We start from the raw sequence: 18,646 nt of genomic DNA, 5'->3' as shown, positions 1-18,646 counted from the left end.
AACCCGACCTGAGCGTGAAACTTTCACAGGGATATGCAATGAGAAACATTAATTGGTCTGTATGGTAATTTCACTTCTGGATTTTTCCGGGAAAAAAAGCCCCAGCAGTGAACACACAAGGCTGCAGGAACTGACATGAACATCTTGCATTTGTTATTTGGATATCTCCCAGGGCCATTATTGAAAACTTCTCCTGCAACAGTGTTCTTCCTCCCTCTTCTGTGCCTGTTGGATATTGCTTCACAGTCTTAGTTCACGGCTATAAACAGTCACCAGAACAGATGGCTTCTCCAACTACAAGCTGTAATCATGTCAGATCCATCTGCTCTTACTCAATATCACTTCCTGCTTAGATGGGCTCCGCAGGGCCCGTGTCACACCTGCAACTTCCTGTTTGCCCTCACCTGATTTCCTGCTCCGCTGCCCCTGCTGTGATCATTTTTGCTCAAATAGGAAATGTTTTTAGAGAAGAGTTGCTCTGAATGAACGGATGGTCTGATGGATGTATGTAAGTATGGATGAATGGATGCTTTCATGCATGGCTGGACGTGCAAAACGAAATGAGGCACACTTGGGGGATTTACATAACAATTTCTTCCCAAAAGAAGATATGTTTCAGCGATATCTTGAAGTAACCCTAAAAAAAGAAAGATAACTCGCACGCCTTCATGCTGTTCCGAACTTCTGCTAATTTCTTTCTTCTGTTGATCAAAAAGGTGTATTACTGAGGAATATTCAGTATTAACAACAAATGTATTCTTTTTATTTCATACAGTTTATTCACAAATGTATTTTTATTGGTTTAAAATAGATACAGTAATAAGGATAATCATCACCAACTTTAATGTATACTTTGTTGTTTTGCAATAAATGATTATTTATTGATAATAATTAAGTATAATTATTGTTATTATTATTAATGATACACCTTAGCACTGAGCTTGCTAACTAACTTGCTAAATATTTGCTGTTGTTATAATTATTATTAACAACAATAATCAAGATCATAATAACGAACCATTATATCATAATACTATTGTTGTTGTTGATTATTATTATTATTATTGACACTTTAATTATTGATACCACTACTACTAATAATAACTTTACCATAAAACTTGGTACCTTTATTATTTGTTTTATTATTATTATTACTTATAACAATAATAATTATAAGCATCATCGTAATTAACTGTAAATATGAAACCTTCTGGCTGTAATATCTACTGTTTTATTATTGTTGGTGATAATATTACTATTGCTTTTACTGTTGTCAAGAATAACAATAATATGAATAATAACAATAAATCGTACTATAAAACATGGCAAGATTTTAAACGATTAAATATATACTTTATTATTATTATTACTGTATATAACAAATAATATTTTTAAGCCTCATAATAACCATAAAAATTCCAACTCTAATATTTACTGTAATGAATATCTTGTAATAGTTATTGCAGTTGATGATAATATTATCGCTAATGCTGTAATAATAATAATAATAATAATAATAATAATAATAATAATAATAATAATAATAATAATAATCTAATATAATAATAATAATAATCATGATATTGTTCTTGATGTTGATTGTAATACTATTGCTAATGTTGTTGTTGTTATTATCATCATTATTATTATTTGAATTTCTGGGGATAAACTACTGGGGGTATTATGATATATTAGTCCAAATCCCGGCACCAATCAGGCACGGCTCGGCAAAGTCAAACCTCCACCGTCGGGCGAATGCCGTAAACAATTTTCCTTTTGTTGTTAAGAAGTAAACTATTCTCCGCAGGACGCCTGATGAGAAGAATCCAGGAGATGGTCTCATACTGTGCAGGGGAATGTCACTCACTCTCGAGAGGCAGTCACCGTTCCTCATCAGCATATCAACCACTGCACATAATCTCAAAAACAAAACACATTTACATACGCGTGTGTCAGTCATTCATAATCTTGAATTTAAATAATGGGGAGGAAGGTAAGTGGCAGGCGGAATATGGAAGAGCTGGAGTGTTTATGGGTCTGCGTGTGATTGGTAATTAAGCTCGGGCTCTGTGTGGGTAATGTGTGTTGATTACTGGGCACTGACCAGTGAAATGTGAAGGACAGAGAGAGCAGTCGCTGCTGTGAGGGACCTACATTGAGTGCTTTTAAAGAGCCCGAGTTCCTCGTAAGCGCAGAGACATCCATATTTCACGCCGCACGGGACACCATTCGCGTTTTATAATTTGTATTTCAGGGTGCGCTTTGCATATCTTTTCGCGAGGAAAAAGAGTTATTATGAAAAATTCAGCGAAGGACGCTTTCTGAATGTTTTTACAGCTTTATATCACTTTTAAAATGGTGTCATCTAAAAATATCTAGCATGTCTCTAATTCGTGAAATGTTATTTAATGGTTTAAATCCACCTGGCGAGGTCACGGCGATAAAAGCGATTTCGGAGATAGCAAATATGAATATATTCTTAATATAAAATCGTGTTTTTCTTTTGCACGGTTTCACTCATGTTGCCAACTTACCGGGGACAATACGAGCTGATTTCTTGAAAAACAATAGCAGTTACGGTCCACTTACAGTGGAAGTGAATGTGGCCAATTTTTGGGATGATTTGAAAGCATAAATTTGAAGCTTATTGTGTTGTCAAAGCACATAATTAGTTCTGTTAAAACTTTTGTGTTTTTTTTCTGTCTTTTTTCCAGTGCTTTTAGGGTTCCAGCGTTTCATTGCCATGGCAAGAAAGTGCAATTGGACATAACGTCACACAAAAAAGATCAGTAAGTGATTTTTTTTCCCACACTAAAATCATGTCAATGTAACATATCATATGCACTGTGGCCAAAGTATTGCAATAATGATATTATAATTATTACCTATTTATTAATACTAGTAAAACAATTATATCAGTATAATTTATTATTATTGTTGTTGTTGTTTTTAGTATTGTAGTAGAATATTTTAGAGTTAGAGTATATATAAAAAAAAGAATATATACATTTAAATATTAAAGTTTTATAGTAAGGTTAATTATTAGCATTAAAATTACATTTAATTTCGTAAACTATTTCATAAAGATTTTATATAAAGTCACATGAAGTGTTTTATGTAAGGTTATCTTAACTTTTGCATTTTTGCATTTGTCATTTTTCTCATCTAAAGTTAATCATTACTTATTATTAGAATTATTACTTTCAATAGCAAACAATAACATTGTTGTCAGTAATAATCCATTACCATTATACCATGATAATAACAATAAACAAGAATATCAAACATGATAATGGTTAGTATTAATCGTATTGTTATTGTAAAAAAAGTCTTGTGGTTTTATTTTTTCCCATTCGGTTCTATTTACTGCTTTATTTTTTCAATTTTGCTTTTTGTACTTAAATAAGGGGGTGCATGGAAATGTTTTGGTAATGAGCGATATTTTTTTATTACACGTAGCAATTACATTTCAGTTTTAAAAGAGGAATCCGAGTTATTAATCGAGTACACTCTTAGGGATAACTGAAATAATTTTTCAAATGCGCACCGTAGTGGACTAGCCTTGAATAATCCAAAGGTTGGTGAGGCAAATGTCATCCCTAACCCTTTCCCACCAGGCATGAACTCTGGAGGTATGGAAGTCACGGCCAACAGACTGGATCTCAGCGTTCCCTTCCTCTCTCTGTCCCAGGGGTCTGTCTGTGGCGTCCATCCAGGTCGAGCGCTCAGGTAAGCCCATGCTGTATCTCTGCTCGGGACCTGTGCACCCTGCCATCTGGGCAGGTGCTGCTCCTATGTCCTATCCTCAGATTCGTTTAAAATCCCGGCTGGTGGGTCAGTGCCCGTGTGCGGCGGAGTGCTGATTTCAGCTCTGAGAGGGGCTGGGGGCCAGCTGCCCCTCTGAGAGGCAAGATAGTAGCATGACATTAAAAAGGCTTCTGGGTCATACTTTATAACAGGTCTAATGTGAAGCGTCGTGCTCGTTCAGACTAACAGTGCCCCCTCAGATTTATTTATTTATTTATTTTTAGCCCTTTTTATACGCTACTGTTCAAAAGTTTGGGGTCAGTGAGGTTTTTTTTGTTAAAATTATCAACAAGGATGTATTAAAATGACCAGTAACAGTAAAAACATTTGTAATGTTGCAAAAGATTTCTTTTTCAAATTATTGCTTTGAATGTTCTATTCATCAAAGTATCTCTGTTTCTACAAAAATATTAAGCAAGACCATTTTCAACATTAATAATCAAAAATTTCTTGAGCATAAGAAACTTCTTTCAAAATCTCCAATATATATATATGTGTGTGTGTGTGTGTGTGTGTGTGTGTGTGTGTGTGTGTGTGTGAAAAGTTTATTTGCAAAAGCAGATATTTTTCTTCAAAACTCACACACACACATACTCACACACACATAGATATATTAACTTATGAATAGTACTGTTTAGTTGAACAAATGTTTAATAATATTATGTGTGTGTGTGTGTGTAAGTGTATAAGCTGTAAATAAAGGTTATTGGAGTATGTTTTACTAGAAAATACTATTTCATAAACATTTGAATAATTACAGATGTAAAGTTGTATATACATAATCTAAGCAAGGGTTTTATTTGAAGTTATATTAGGTTAAAGTCATTAAAGTCGTATTGTTTTCTCATCTAGGGCATGAAGTGAGCCAGAAAAAATATGACACACCTGGGTATAATTTATTGAGTAAACTGATTTGAATTAATACTTTGATTTTGACAATCACTCTTTGCCACTGCAAACAGCTAACAGCTTTGCTCTAAAGTGCTATTGTGATTTGATTTATCTGCAAAAGTCTGTAATTTAAAGTGTCAGCCAATCTAGAGAGGTAAAATGACACCCTCTCTAACCTTTCCTGGTGGGTAAATTTGACCCTAAGAGAGTGCATTAGTGTGCTTTGGAGCATTTAAAGTCTGGCATTTTGGCATCGCATTACATTCAACCACTCTTAAGCTGTTAGAACTAATTGGACTCTCTCTCATTTCATTATCTAATGTCAAACTAAAGCACTGCTTTAATGCACTTAAAGACTTTTTTAGAGACTTAAGTCACGGCAATGCGGCTGTTAATATTCCCACGTGCAGATCCCTTAAAGAGGTGATAAATGGTGTCTAAACCCTCAGCCAACATTAGCGATTAGCTAGCATTCATCAGTGCCCTACTACACCTGAAAAGCAGCTATTAGCCTCCAGGCAACAAAACACATATAATAAATGCGCCTCCTGCAACCTAATAATTTATACATTTGCAGAAAGCCAGAATAGCCGACCCGAACAACCTCGATATAGAAGCCAACAGTTTAAAAAGAAGTGACATATATTTCTCTCTCCGCACTGGATATGTCTGCTGCTACAAGATGATCAATAGCGCAAAATATTTGCCTAAACATTTCTAGAAGGAAAAAAGGAAGTGAATATGAAGATATTTGTTAATTGGTTATAGGGCTAAACCCTTAAAGTTTTTATTACTCTAATAGTTATTGGTTAAATGGATATTCCAGGTTTAATACAAGATGAGATCAAACTTGTTCTTTCTTTTCTTTAAAAAAATGGGTTACAGTGAGGCGCTCACAATGGAAGTGAGGGGGCCGATCTGAAAGTGTTAAAGTACTCATTTTCATTAATACAGCCACAAGACATAATATGTGTGACCTTTTCTGTGAACCCAGAAGTGTTTCATGGGCTGCTTTTGAATTTTAGTAGTCCTTCAGACACAAAACCCTTTATGATTCCAGAGTTTCTAAGCCATCGTAATTCTCTAGAGTTGCCACCTTTTGTGTGCAAATGGATAGTACGGCGATAATTTATCCCGCAGCCTTGCTCATTGTATGCCAAAATAGAAATCTTCCCAAGCATTTTTTTTCTGGGATGCACTGGGCCATTTTCAGTAAAGCAGCAAAGCCTCTCATTCTCATTTCCAACTCTTTGAATGGGGCTTGCTTGTCCAATCAAAAGGACTATGGACTTCGTGCTCCTTTCTGTGTGACAGTGGATTACCGCTTTTGTTGGTGATGTTACTATATATTGTCTGAACAGCTGAACAGTGGGATGTTCTCAAAGACTTTGTCCTTTTCTGGGCGCACAGACACTCGTGTATACATGCATATATGCATACGCACAGTAACACAAGCTCGATAATTGCTGTTTGGCCAGCCCTGAGGGTGTTAATATTAAGCTGGCATGAAGCGAAAAGAGTGCCATGAAACTGCATTTGTAAAAGTCAAAGTTCTGCTGTGGTCAGCAAAAAAAACCCCACAAGCCTTTCAGAATTTGCTCTTTTTACTTCATTCTCAGACTCAGTTTTGAAAGGAGCTTGTGAATATTCCATAATGATGGCGTATTCCCTGTACAAGAATGGCACGTTTTATCTTTATGCATCCATATGCATGAACCCTGCAACAAAAACCGAGTAAATGAAATTATATTAATACAAGTAAATCTGATTACGTTTGGGGTTGGTAAGATTGTGTAATATTTTTGATAGTAGCTTCTTTCTTATTTAGCAGGACCACATTTATTTAATCCAAAAAATAATCATCATTAAAATTAAATTAGAATGTATTAATAAATGCAGTGCATTGTGCATAATCTAAATAAGGAAAATAGCTCTTGAATAAAGATAACAAAGACACTGTTTATGGCATGAATACATTGTTGGATATCTTGTTTTGTTTAATTTTATTTTCTCTGATACTTCAAAAAAAGAAATAATGCAAAGTACTGTTTTAATAGGCTAGTTTTGCACACCAGTATCTATATAAAGATCAGCATGCCTAAGGATAAGAGCTTTGTGACTGATTTATACGATTTCGGTTGTGAACATCCAGTTAGAATTAGCTTTAAATTACAGATGAATAAGGGGGTTGAAGGCTGCGCTGATGGGAAACAATATAGTGTTGTGCGTCTTTGACACAGCAAAAGAAATTGACCAATAATGTTGTATTATTTGTCCAAAGGGAGGTATGTAGATTAAAATGAGTAGAGGACCCCGGATAGATCCCTGGGGGATGCCCTGCCTAACAGCAGCAGAAGAGGATATATGTCTCTGAAAAGGAACAAACCGCTGCCTGTCATTGAGATAAGATGTGAATCAGAGGAAAACAGTGCTAGAGATGCCAGTGGCTGAATAAGATATGTGTAGCTTTTGTTTAAATAAATGCAGCATTATTCTCAGGTTTAACTCTCCGGGGATCACTTTCCTGTGATTTGTTCACGCATTTCCTACTTAAATGCAACCTCTTTTGACACCCCGAATGTCTAGTAAATATGTGATAAAAATGTGTCTGCTTACAATTTAGCATTTGCATAAGTGTTTCAAAACAACAGAGGGATGTCTTCAACCTTGAAATGACTAATCAAAAAGGATGTTACAGAATCCACATGCATCTCATGCTTTTCATAATTGCCTTGTTCAGCACATTAAAGTCTTTTGTTATAGCGTCCCATCTTTCATTTCTGTATTTATTAATGTTGAATTTGTTTGTGCATGTTGTAAAGTACAAAATAGTGTCACACCAAGTCCCCAGAGAGTGTGAGACAGGCCCGCTGTTGCTCGACAGGGTGCATATCTGTAACCTTGATGTCAAATGCTTATTAGCACTTGCTTCTACTGTTGCCCTTCTCAAAGCAACTGCCAACACTGAGAGCGTCGAATAAATGCACCCTCAATGTGCTCTGACAGCACTCAGCGCTTGCTTAACTGCGGCGTTTGATTATGTGCTTATTATATACCAGTAAACAGATGCGTGGACTGGTGAGGCTGAGAAGGCTGATATGATTTGACAGGCTCTAAAAGCAGAGGAACTGGGCAGACAATGGGAGGAAGTGAAAAAAATACTTATTTAGCCTCAAGATGCAAATGCATCCTATCTGCAACTCACTGTTGGGCCTTTCACACTTTAAATTGGATAAACACAATCTTGTGTTTCAGTTGGGTATCAAGATTTGTACATTGGTAAACTCTGGATTAATGTTGTGAATTGCATATTTAGGAGGTAAATTAAATTCGATTTGACACATAGCGATGACCATGCAGTAGTTTTTGTACAACACTATTTTTACGTACCTTACTGCACATTTCCCCCGCTGTGTCAAAGAGAAACGTCTACTGAGTGGGACTAAAACACGTGAACTCTGGCACATTTTTATGTTGATATAGGTACATATCGATGTGTGTATTGCGGTGATTCAGAATTCAAATATTCAGGGACTGTCGCTAAAAGTTAATGCTGTATCGTGTTGGACCTCTAAACCCACCCAGTAGTATTAACAAATGCAAAACTGATATGAAAAGGCATTTGTGGAGGCAACTGTGCCATTTTCAACTACCTTTTATGCATTAATTTATCTTTAGGTAGGTAGATTTAGTTTGTTTTTATATTCTATCAAAAAGATAGAACCTACTCACCCTTATGTGATGTCAAACATGTCTTGCTTTTTTTAAACAAAATATGTTTTTTTAAATCACAATGAAAGTGAATGTGACCCCAATGTTCTTGAAAATATCTTTTGTACAAATATTACTGCTGACATTTTAAAATCTCGAAAGAAATAGCACATCCAATAAGTTTTCTAAATTATACGGAAAAATAACAGTTTATCAATCTCGTTAACACTTTGTCAGTTTTAACTCCAGCACTCAGGCGCTGAAACTAAAAGTTTTCAGACTGTACAAAGTCCATGAATATTTAATCAGGTGAGCACTGAGGCAGTTTATGATTGGTTGTCTTCAGTGGCGACTGGGACTTCTCTAGAGTGGGAAAGCACAGATGTCACTTATCAATGTCAAAATGAGGGCTCAGATCTATTTTTTATTTTAGTGTCTGCAGTGTTTTCCAAAGAGCTTCACTAAACAGTGAAATTACTTAAAGGCATAGTTCATCCAAAAGAGGAGATTCTATCAGCATGAAATCAAAGAAAGCCATACAGGTTTGGAGTGACTTCAAGGTTAGTAAATTACTTTTTTTTTCTGATGGTGGGGGTGAGGGTCGGCTAGGTGTAATTGACAAAACTCTAATACATTTGCTGTCATCAATTTAGGAGCACACTCACCCAATCATCAGGAACAAAAATAGGTTAAAAGCCTAACGTTCAATGAAAATCATCCGACCAGAACTCAAAATGACATTTTTACAGGCTGTTGTCCAATTAACATTGATCTTTGCTCCATGATAATGATGCAGGTATCTACCCTAGACTCCTATTCAAGCAATATTTATACTCTATGTTGCTAGACAACAATTCTACAATTCTATTTCCACAATTTCAAAATGTTAAATGTGTGAAACATTGATTAGTCTGTGGTTATAAAGGTGGTTTATAAAACATTTTTCAAAGGTTAAGAGCGTGTGAAAAGCCCTTTCTGTGATCAGCACTAGTGGGATATGATGTCTGTGCCAGAAGATTTTCACTGCTCTTGTTTCTCTTCTCTTTGTTCTTTCGAACTTTGAGTCTACGAACTTTGATGCCCATTTTGTTCTGTCCCCCATTTCCATGTCCCAGGATGATTTGTGGGGCTCACTGAAGGGCGAAGTGGGATTCCACCAGGTTAAAACAATGAGATCTGAGTGGGAAAGTGATAGATGAACCGACTCCGACCACATTTGTCTTCGGTTTAACATTTTCTTGTATCAATTGTTTCAGGAAAGCTTGCTTAATATGCATTTCTGAGCGTCCTGGTGCTGAAGGAAGGAATGAATCAATAGAACTCTGGAACAAAAGAAGAATAGCAAGACAATTTGGGATTTCAAGACTTTAATTAAGAACAAGGTACTTCATTCTGCCTGTTGTAATGAGAGCGTAGATACTATATAGGACCGTAGATACTATATAGAACTAATCTCTCGTGTTCACTATTGAAGTCAACAGACAACAATATCGTCTAACGCTGAAACTCCTTGAAATATCGCATGACATGTTTGAGTTTGTAAAATTGGATTCACTGTCTGTTTATGAACCCAATAGTAAACCTCCTCCCTCTACAATGTCATGAATTAAACTAATGGCTTGGGAATAAGACAAGGAGCATTGGGAAAATATGGAAACGCGCTCATGTGCAGCCATGTGCAAAATTGATATTTCACAATATCTGATTTATCACGGCTCTCATTCTGTTTAGCGTCATTGTCTGTTTATATTCACTTTTTTTTTTGCAGTCAGAAGATTGTGTGTTTATGCACAGAGGTCGAAGAGAACTTTACAGCCGGACAGTGTACAGCTGTGATGAATAGTCAGTTTTGACAGTGAAATGGATACTCTAATCTATATATTGACAGGCAGTTGATAAATGGCATGAAAGGCAGGTGTTCACTGATAATGAGCCAGCGAAGCAACCAGCTGATTAAGCTCCAACTTTGATTCAAGAGCTCAACGTCCTTTGATTCATCCTTTGGGAAAAGACTGCACGGATGAATGGAAGAACATCGCTCGGTAGCTCTACTGAGTTTAAGATGCAAGTGTTTTTAGCATCGGTTTAATGTTAAATACCTCTCAGTTCTCAGTAGTGAGGAAGTAGCATTACAAGTTTTTAAAATCATGTAGTATTTTAGCAGTTCATCTATTTCAGCAGATGTTACATTTTACCTGTTAGCATTTCAGCAATCGAGTGTGTTTGATATTTTCTATTGTCTGTTTAGAATCTGAGTGATACATTAATTGTGAATGAATGGCTATTTTGATTTTAATCTTATTCATTAGCTGAGTTTCCATATTTGCACCAAACGTTTGCAATATTTTCTATTAACCGATATTATGCGACTAATACGTGATTTTTTTTCTTCATGCCGATGGCTGTTGGTAAAGATTACGCCTAATTCAGCCACCATGCTAATCGTTTTTTTTTTTATTTGAAAGAAACATAGGCATGTTTCTTTAGCGAAGCAGCATAGAGAGCCGCTTCAGAAACGTGCCACGACACAAGCATGGACTGGAATGGCCGTGATCAGCTCAAGTGACCATGTTAGAGCCGCAAGGTGCCACAGATGTGTGCAGTGTAAATTATCCAAGCATTAAAAGCAAGAAAAGCCCCTTAGAGCATCTATGTATGAGGTGTTTCTTAGAAACTTCCATTGTAGTTTTGCAAATGATTCCTTTTTCGGTTGCCCCAGAAAAACACCTAATTTGTGCATAATGTATTTTTTTGCACCATATTTTCAATTTCAGTTTGCACAATTTGAAGGGGAAAGGTTCTTGCATTTAATTCACGGTTTTTCATTATTTCGTGTATTCCTATCAAAACGCCTGGTACTGATGCGAAAACGCAGAAAATCGAACCTGAATTTCAGACTCATGCTTTGAATCGTAAACCAATTTAGCATCTGATCTACCGAAATCACAAAATCACATTTATGAGTCAGCTCTTTTCACTGAATTGCTCAAAAATATTAGCAAGAAGTTCTGAATCGGTTTGGAGTTGTGTTTAGAATCGGTTCATAAATGCTTCACTATGAGTTGGTTGTTATCAGTGAGTTGAATTGCAAAACAATTTGTTTGTTCAGTTAACTACATTAAGTTGTTCTTTTTAACATCGTAAAAGATTTGCAATTGACTCTGAATCCTTCAAATAGCTCACACACTGGATTGTTTGGAGCGCGTCCTGAGTTAGCAAGTCTTTTGTAAAACGGTTACAGGTATATACAATCATTTGAAACCATAGTTGCATGCCATACAAATTTTTCTTTGGTGTACAGTAGTTACTGACTAGCTTTCCCACCGCTGCATCTATGTGCTACTTTCCTTATATTTATGATGGCACTCTTGATTAATCTTAGTGGGAAGTGATATGCTTTCAATATAAATGTTATTCTTTCAATCAAATCCAAGGCAGTTATTCGCGCTACAAGCTTTTATGGAGGGGAGCGGATACGCATCAAATCTTTCGTTGCAATAGCAATAAAATGCACGGCTGGGAATCCAAACTTGTAAAAACACTCCCAAGGACTATTGCTGTTCCAGGAGGTGCCTGTGGTTTGGTCCTTACGGGATTGCGTGACGAATAAGACGAATGATGAATGGACTGTCTCGGGGCTAATCTGTCTTCTGAGGGGTTAAACAGCATTCGCTTTAAACCTTGCTAACTGTTTTGTCTGAAGACAACATGAAAGTGCTTTGTTGTGGTAGCTGTGGGAATCGTTGCACGTAGACATTTACAAAGCATTTTTTGTGTTTCTTTCTGATATCAAGGCATGCCAGACATGACAGTTTAAAAGCTAGAGTCTGTTACTGTGCAAATGAGCAAGGCAGTGTCATCTTTTATGTTTTCTAAAGATATCTTTAATCAATACCTTTTCACTGCTTTACCTCAAAGTGCATTATAATTTAGCGTGTAACAGAAATGTGTCACTGGTTTTAAAGCATTTTTGGGGGTTTGAACACCAGTCTCCTGTCTTCTGCTGCCAGTGATTGGAAATTTATTCTTTACTGTCTTTACATCTGAGTTCGGAGCGATAAAAATATCTGAACATGCTTATGGTTTACATTTACATTTCCCAATACACTACCTTTCGCAAGCTATTCTAAATGTCGCCTTTTAGATATAAACGAGGCAATTAAAAAATGTTTATATATTGTATGCCCAGGGGTTGATTTGCACCCTGTGTATATCATGAGAGGCGAAAGGTCTCAATAAAATATAAATATAAACCACTCAAGTGAAGCAGCTTAATTAGAACACAGCTGCTGCAAGGCCAAAGACCAGCACCAGTACACACTGACCACTGGTGGGGTTTATATTGATATATAATATTAGAAAATAATGAACAGACTTGAATGATTTCTCTAACAGAGAGGAGATTAATAAGACTTAAAATGAAATCTCTAAGGATTTCTGAAGGTTCTCTGCAAAATGTTCTTAATCAGAGTGTCTTTTTCTCTACTACAAAATACCAAAACATACCTAAAATCTTTAAATTGTACTTAAATGACATTGGATTTTACTTGTTTTTAAACATTATCATGAGAAACGACTTGTGAAATTAAATGTATAGGCGAGACACTGCAGGTGAAAAAAATAGGTTACAAAAAATAAAATGTTGTTTATTATCAAGAAAATCATACATAAACAAATCCCTCTGTAAAAACCTTTAAGATATAGACGGGAATAAGAAAGTAGTTTGTTGTGTGTAATTACTACTGACGCTGAGAGATACGGCTCCTCAGTGTAGGTGTAAAACGACCTTTAATGTATTGTATTGTAATTGAAATCTAATGATACAAATAGATAAAGTGCTATCAAACAAACACTTTAGAGTGTCTTTTGAATGTTTTCTTTCCACTAGTCCAATAAACCGAAAACAGCCGGTTTATATATATATATATATATATATATATATATATATATATATATATATATATATATATATATATATATATATATATATATATATATATATATATATATATATATATATATATATATATATATATATATATATATATAATTATATGATATCATGTGATATTGAAGACTGGATATAATTATGTAATTAAAATTCAGATTTGAAGACTGGAGTAATTATGTGAATAATTTACATTTGAAAATATATTATGATAGATTTTCTTAATATTACTGTATCTTTGATCATACCTGAGTCCTAACAATTATATTTGGAATATATTTCAAGACAGAGACATAACTATTTGCAGTCTTTTAGCGTTGATTTACATGTTTTGATCAATGCACAGGAAGGACGACTGACATTCTGACCTAAAGCTGTTTTTCAGGTTCATTTTTCACAGCCACATTTATTTGTTCAGTCCTTCCCTGTAACCCTGGACTCCAGGAGGCTTTTGTGTTGACTTCTTTCTGCAGTCAATTTCCCACAATCCCAATATGCGGTTGAGGGGTGAAGAAAGGCAAGCTGTTAATTGATTGGCAGCAGTTTGCATATACAGTACTGGAAAAATGTCACGTCAAGCTGTTTGTGTGACCTAACTGGCTCTCAGTTAGAGTGACTGAAGAGGGTAATTTATCATTTGACAGTCTTTAGAACGGGCTGTCCGTTCTGTCTCGCTATTGTTAGCATCAGCGGTCAGCTGTCACGCATGTTGGATTAGCAAGCATAGATGAGCGACTCAGCAGGATGGACACAAGCAAGGCCACACAAGGAAATGTCAGGGGAAGACAACCATCGCATGACGATCAGAGCCAATGATTAATAATCTGTGCTGAGAATGTTCGAGCAGGGGCTACGGTTGTTTTAGGTCTCAAGTTGGAATCATTTTTTAATACCGTTGGCTTTTCGAAAAAGGAGCAAAGCACACGAACATTGAAAATGTGTTTTTTTTTGTGGTTTTGTTTTGTTGTGTTGTAAACTAGGGCTGGGTTGAGCAATGATTTCTCAATTGTAATTGGCTCTCAGTCCGTTTTCAGTTGATGTTTTAACAAAACATTATTTATTGCCTATACCTCCTGCAACGGTAATCTGTGCTTTGTTACTTCCTCTTTTGAATGATATCAATGGGGTGTGTGTCATACACAACATAACCAAACAAGAAAACAGGCTTCTTCACATCAGCATTTACAAACTGATATTTATGGACCTTTATGGTAATTAGCTAACCTAGCTAGTTATTTTTATCGTCTGTTATGGTGTCTCAAAGCACATAAAAAGTATCCGAACTAGAAGCAATACAACTAGTTTCCCATATAGAAAAATTGGTTGTGCATAATCCCTATTTCAGTAAGAAATTAAATAAATGCAACATGTATAGCGAGACAGATGTTTTTCTAAATAAAGGGTCTATGCACTGTATTACATCTTCGTTAAATATTTATATTTATCCAGGGGCCTTATTTTAAAGCATGCATACGCTCAGATTTGATTGTAGAGTTTGCGCACGTGGAAATGTGCTTAGAGTCATGTCATGGCCTGAGGAGACACACGTAATTATTATTAATACTTGTTATTAACAAGTATCGCAGTATCAAATTTAGGATGGACCCTGGACCACTAAACCAGTCATAAGGGTAAATATTTTAGAAATTGAGCTTTCCTTTGGTTTTTTTTTTTTTTTTGGATAGAACAATATTTGGCCGAGATACAACTATTTGAAAATCAGGAATATGAAGCAGCAAAAAAAAACATCTAAATATTGAGAAAATCGCCTTTAAAGCTGTCCAAATGAAGTTCTTAGCAATGCGTATTACTAACCCGAAATTAATTTTTGATATATTTACGGAAGGATATCTTAATGGATCATGATCTTTACTTAATATCCTAATGAATTTTGGCATAAAGGAAAAATCGATCATTTTGACCAATATATTGTATTTTTGGCTATCGCTGCAAATATATCAACCCATTATAACGGCAATTCATCCATATTTTACAAGGTGATTAATTTGTATGACCTCATTTCTACGAATTCATAAGACCTTTGCTAAATCGTAAATTACACAATTTGTACGAATGACCTATACCTATCCCCCGCCCCTAAACCTGGGTCTAGAAAAATCATACAAAGTCTTACGAGTGAGGCTGTACAAATGAGTCATAATATGCATATGAGTTGGTCATGTGATACCTTTTGAATATACTTGTGCTGTGCTACCTAAGATGTTATCATGCATTCTTTACGTTTCTATTCACGTAATCATAAACACACTGGTGGTTTCTAGGGCAAATAGCATTTAATGGATTTTGTTATTCTTAGTTACAGTGTTTATGCTAATGAGCCTAAAGAGTTACTCCTGCATGGGAAAAATAAAGTGGAACATTTTCAGCATCACCTAAGAGGGAGATTTTTTTTTTTTACTCCATCAGAGGAAAAAACTAATACAAATCGAATCGCATGCTTGGTAATCGAAATCGAATCATGAATTTTGCGCCCTGTAGCGCGCCCCTAGGCTACTGTAGCTCAGTCGACACATATTAAATGACAAATATTGGAAGTTCCTTTCGGGTCGTGACAATGACATCGCTTCGGCTTGTACTAAATATCCTGAGCTGGAAAGATGAACGAGGTGAAGAATGCGAGTATGATAGAAAAACGAAATGAAGACACTGACATCAGGCCCTTATCAGATGTTTCCACCAGGACTTGGAGACTTCTGGAAATGAAGACTTAGAGACCTCTGCGGCAAAATGAATGTTCCCGTATCTCGCCGCCGTCAGCTGTGGCATTCGGTGCACCTTCGCCCTCGCGCCCGTCTCCCTCTCTGTGTTCCTGCATTAAGTTCATATCTCACTGTGCCATAAGCATCCCGTTCCCTCTCACCTCTGCTCTCTCTTTCAATCACTCTGTGCAGTGAATGGCAGCCGTGTGGAAAGGTGACATTCAGGTGTCTGGTGAATCACAGACGTGAATCAATCAGTTTTGGTAGATTCAGCTCAGAATGGCTTGCGGTCAGAGGAACGCCGCCTTGCCGGTGTGCATCTCTATAATCCTATTTTGCAGGCGGCCCTTGCGCTTCGGTGTTTGGCTGTTGCGCGGCTGACACGGGAGGATGCTGTTTTGTAGCGCAGTGCATTACCGCTGAGAGCTTTACCTCTGACATGGATACTGTAATGAAAGGTCTCTGGCTTGTTTCTGTAGAAACATCCTCAGCTAGGATCATCAAAGCCGTTGTGACCTGTAGGCAATATGCGCAAGGTATTAAGATGTTTGTAAGGTTTTACTTATAAATAGCTTTTTTTTTAGCTCTAATGCAACATAATACGGGACAAAAAGGTGCGTATTTGGAGTATAATTGATGTTCATCTGTGTGTTTTATCAGGGAAATGTTGTTTGGTAGTGCAAGCCTTTCCCTCTAATAAAAATGTTGCATCACTATTCTCTCATTTGTGGAACAGAAAATGTATTTTATTTCAACAAACTAATTATGCTGTCAACATTCATAATTGCATAATACTTTTTAAAGCTAGCATATAAAGTCAGAAAATCTTAATAAAACTGTGTAAACCTTTATATAGTATATAGAATATGGAGTTCATACTAAAAAAGAAAAAACAGATTTATATGCAATTCGTGCAGCTGTTTAAGTAGGCAGAAAATAAGATTCAATTTTGATGGCTTTTAATGTAAATTAGATTTTAACGGTATTATATAATACTTATATACTTATATAATATCATAAAACTATAAGCTGTAACTGTATTGTCCAATAATATGTCCTTATTTGATAATATTTTAATGTTCAGCTTTATGATCAAAACTCAGTAGTTTTTATTGTGAAGACATTTAATTCGATACAATACAATGATGACTGAGATCAAATAAATGTTCCTCAAAAGCCTGATGTGTTATATTTCATATATTTCACCATGGTTTTTCTAAAAATGGCTCAAGACGTGTAGAAGTTTTGATTATGCTTTCAATTCAGAGGCTATAATATATAATATTATACAATAGTTATAAAAATTATATAAAATAGTATAAAAATTATATTTCTCACGTATAACTTTGTTGGCATTCACATGCACTAAAACTCAAAATTCATACTGACGTGATTTGAATGAACTATTGCTGTACAATAAATGAAATATTTCTGATTACGATCTACAATCTTACCTGTGCAGAAAGTCATGCAATGTCTGAAAGAATTGATTCCTAACCTTGTCGATTTAATGAATATTTATACGTCTAGTTCTGCACGGAATTATTTTATTTAAATAACATTTTTTTAAAACGCTTTTATAATCTTGCCCAAGGCCTCACAAACCCACCTGCCTTCCCTCCAGGTCTATAAAATGGTATATGTAACAAGATTTGGAGCATTCTGCATCCGTCCTGTTGATTATCTCTCAGAAACTGAATGGCACTGACATATCTTTGACCTTCAGTTCAGTAACAATGGCGAATACGTCATGCTTAAACGAGAGAAGGAGAGTCTTTAGACGTAATTTGTTATTGTAGGATACTCCAGGACTCTCATTCAGAGACTGTCCCGCAGGAGGTCACATTGTTCCACGCTGCATTCATGCTTCATCGGCCCTGCTTACGCTGACCGTGTATTCAGTGAACAATTCAATTAATTCTTACGAAACATTACTTCATCCCGCGTGACCCTCAAAGTACTCGCTCGAATCGAAAATTACCCGGGCAATGTGAGGAGTATGTTTGGTCCCGCTGGAAACTATCTCCCTTAACAAAGTCACCGTCTCCGCTTCATCTTTATGGTCCCGCGTGAAGGACCCCAAGGGGCTGAGGGTGGACAGGTAGGGTGACAACCAGGTCTCGGTAAGGTTCGGAAACACATTCCAGACCTCTTTTGAGAATGGGGACACTGGCCAGAGATGATTAATGGCTGGCGAGTGTGACTGCTTGAAGGGCAGACCATAATTCACCACACGGGCCTGGAGGAACGCGAGCAAAGTCTGCTTACCCGGCGTCCGCCTCAGGTGCAAAGTTGTCTTCCTTTATGCGCGCACTTGTTTTTATCATGCTAATACATAATTGCCCACTCGCAATTATCGATAATTGAGGGGAGTTCTCCTTCGGTTTTGCCTTAATCAGAAATTTGCACTATAAAAAGGGTCCTGGGTTTAGATTTCACACAATTACACATTCACTGCTTTTCATCTCCTTTTAATCTCCTGCAAATCTGAAACACGGAGTTTGTTCATAAACACAGCTGAGGCCCTACGATTTGCTTTGACATTTTGCTAAACGAATGAAGCAATCCT

At 36.2% G+C, this 18,646-nt stretch overlaps 1 long non-coding RNA gene across 1 annotated transcript in view; it reads left to right on the top strand.

Annotated features, from left to right (window-relative positions):
- Positions 1-2,712: 2,712 nt before the first annotated feature.
- LOC122330434 overlaps positions 2,713-18,646 on the top strand; it is a 43,513-nt gene continuing 27,579 nt past the window's right edge. The window contains exons 1-2 of the long non-coding RNA XR_006248013.1: positions 2,713-2,789; positions 3,618-3,729. This is a non-coding gene — a long non-coding RNA (uncharacterized LOC122330434). The remainder of the gene's footprint in view (positions 2,790-3,617; positions 3,730-18,646) is intronic.

Source organism: Puntigrus tetrazona, chromosome 25 (genome assembly GCF_018831695.1).
Source record: "Puntigrus tetrazona isolate hp1 chromosome 25, ASM1883169v1, whole genome shotgun sequence".
Classification (NCBI taxonomy): domain Eukaryota; kingdom Metazoa; phylum Chordata; class Actinopteri; order Cypriniformes; family Cyprinidae; genus Puntigrus; species Puntigrus tetrazona.
The sequence above is the reverse complement of the archived record's forward strand: the minus strand, read 5'-3'. Positions and strand labels throughout refer to the sequence as shown.